Here is a 3,134-nt window from a genome sequence, read left to right as displayed (position 1 = left end):
CTATCACTTTTTATACAGCAAGATTCATTTCTAAGTCTTCATATACTTTTGACTTTGCATTATATTTATACCACAAGGAGATCAAATGATTTTTGGGTTTTGGCAGATGAAAAAGCCAAACATTCAGTGTGTGATTATTAATTCAGTGTAACTGCCAGATGAAGTGTGAGAAGATGCAGTCAGTGTCCAGTCATGCCTAAAGAGCTCTCAATCCAAACAGCTACTGCATGGATACAATCTTGCAATGTATTTGAGGTCTTTTCTATCTTCACATATGGTGTTGTTGTTGTTAAAGAGCTTCTGAGTCAATTCCAACCCATAGCAACTCTGTATAGGGTTTCCAAGGAGAAGCTGGTGAGCTTGAACCACCAACCTTGCAGTTCAAATGGCTTTTCAGTCTGATGCATTAGTCTACAGTGCCACACACATATAATTAGGCATCATAACACAAAATGTACAGTTACCATGAATCAGTTCACATTTGAATGACAAAGACCTCAGGGGTGAACTTTAAAGGTCAAGAGCTCCTCAGAGTGCATGTTGTTTAAAGATGAAATGTCTGGCCATTTCAAAAGAAGTTTTGTAAAAATAGAGGCCTCATTTGAATTGTTTTTCATTATTAAGGTCCTTAGTGCATGTATGAGGGTTTTCTGCAAAGCTTCCACTGAGTTGACATTTTCTATTCGAGATTGATCTGCAGACACCAGGACAACTGCTGTAAATAGACTCATCTCTTCACTAAGTTGAAGGGCATTTAGCTTTTCACTAAACTCAAACATAAAGTTATGTAGGTCTCCTGTTCCCATTGAATGTAGATCATCCACACTATACTTTCCACTTCAAAAGATCACACTAAGCTCCTTTGCATGGAATAATGATGCAAACAAACCATACCACTAAAACCTCAAAAGTCCCAGCCTTTAAAATGTTGACCTGGTCATGCTGGGAGACATCTCTGAACTCGGGTATACGCTTTGCAAATTCCACTACTTCTTTCACTGCTGGGGTGAAGCTCATAGAAAATTCTTCCCAGATTTCATGCCCTGATTTATGAGGAGGATCCACATATGGAGACTTACTCATTGGACAAACCAGGTGCATTCTCTCTCCAGTGTTGCAAAGATAAATGTTCTTCTTCTCATTGTGAGAAAATCCATCTACTGGACCTCTATTACATATCCATTGAGCATAAGCATTGGAGAAGCTCATACAATATCCATTTGCAATACAAATGCCATGACTATTTGAGTACTGCATTGTGTTCCTCCCTTTGTACTGTCCGTTGAGATGCTGCTGGCTCATGGCTGCTAAGCCCACTGCCACAATGATCATGATTTAAGTTATATTGCTCCATGTTTTGGGGAATCCATTCTCCTCTCTGGAGCTGCATGGTCTCAGCTAAGTTTTCTCGCTGCCCTTGATTATACATAAAGGTCTCCTGGTGGGCTCTGTTCACCAGGCCAATCACCTCTTCCTTTGCAAAAACAGAAGATGGGAGAAGAGTTTTTGATGTTGTCTTGCTCCAGCTGAGGCTTAGGTCACAGCTGTTCCTGGGCTGGTAAAGCTGTCTGTTTATGATGTTCTACTAAGGTGTCATGCTGCAAGTGACCACTGAACTGGCTGTTCATCATGGTTTTCATCGCACTTTGCAATTCAGTTAGCATCCTTTGTTTTTCATACTTAGGTACATGACCAAACCGAACAGCATCTCATGACATTCCAACAGACAGACACTTTTTAAAGCAACATTGCTGACATCTGTTCCTATTCATTCTCATTACAGAGCAGTTTTCATTCTTCAGGAACTTTTTGTACTGAATGTTTTGCTGAATGTTTCTCCCAAAGAAATCCTTACAGCCGTCACAAACATGAACTCCACAGTGGAATCCTGACGTCACTTCCCCACAGATTTTACACAGTAGAACCATGCCATTCAATTTTGTTACTTCACTGTGACTCTTTGTCATCCCAGGTACACTCGATTTGCTTGTTTTCACAGAACAATCTATTCGATCATTCTTCAGGGTGCCTTCAGTATTGGAGAGATCACCATTCTTGGGATTACCATTATTATCAGAGTTAGAGCTATTTGGAGAAGAGGTAACCCAAGAGGAGGACTGGAAACTATTCTCAGAACCTTTGCTGTGACAAGAGGCAGGGCTAGAAGCTGAGCTGGAAGAACTGATACAGGTGATCACATTCACCTCCATGTTACCCAGATAATGATGCGAGCCTTGTTTGGTCCAGCGGCTTCCCACAAAGAGGCAGCACCACCAAGACTTCAGCTTTGCACTGCCCGGGTTTGGGAGCAGCCCTCATGGGCAGGACACCCAGGCCCCGCGGCCACAGAATGGGCTGCAGTAAAGAGAGCGACTGGCAGCGAGCCGTGCTCCTCCCAAGGTCCCTGACAACAAAAGTGGTGGCACAGTGGCTTTGAGAGATATATTTTTTAACAGAGATAATGACTCTGGCAGTTGTAAAGAATGAAATGTTTCAGTATCAGGAGAAAAGGAATAAAGAAAAGACTGGCGAGGAAAAGAAATATGACCAGCCTAGACTTACCTGCAGAAAAGCCCCAGGTTTCCCCTTTCCAGGCTACTGGACTTTACTGCACGTGTTTAAGGTAAACATGAAGAACAATATTCACAGCTGACACCTGTAGGTACTTAGGTTCTAGGCACCATGTCAACCATATATGTATTAATCACATTTCATCCTCACAATAACATTATGAGGCAGGTTATTGTCTCCTTTGTGTATTATAGATAAGGAGATTGAGACTCAGAGAGGTTAAATGACTTGCCCAAGATCAAGCATCCAGTCTGTGGTACAGCCAGAGTTGGCATCCAAGTCTGCCTGAGTTCATATTCTGAAATTCTTGACTCATGACTATGCCTCCCATTGCACCACTGGAGAAGCAGAGATTCTATGAGAGGAAATGACCTGACAAAATTAACTCAGATGGGTAGCAGCAAGGGAAAGGTGGAACCCAGTCTTCATTAGCCTCTCTTCAGCATTGGAGCTAACATTTCAAAGAGGGGGCTGAAGATCTACTAGCTAGTTACTCAGTGCCCCTTTAAGGCTCTCTTGCATCACCAAGAGGTACTTCACCCATCCCTATAAACCTGTTGGTG

At 42.3% G+C, this 3,134-nt stretch overlaps 1 pseudogene; it reads right to left on the bottom strand.

Annotated features, from left to right (window-relative positions):
* Nucleotides 1–497: 497 nt before the first annotated feature.
* On the bottom strand, nt 498–2,210 carry LOC102834455 (annotated as a pseudogene).
* Nucleotides 2,211–3,134: the final 924 nt, after the last annotated feature.

Source organism: Chrysochloris asiatica, unplaced genomic scaffold (assembly GCF_000296735.1).
Source record: "Chrysochloris asiatica unplaced genomic scaffold, ChrAsi1.0 scaffold00087, whole genome shotgun sequence".
NCBI lineage: Eukaryota > Metazoa > Chordata > Mammalia > Afrosoricida > Chrysochloridae > Chrysochloris > Chrysochloris asiatica.
The sequence above is the reverse complement of the archived record's forward strand: the minus strand, read 5'-3'. Positions and strand labels throughout refer to the sequence as shown.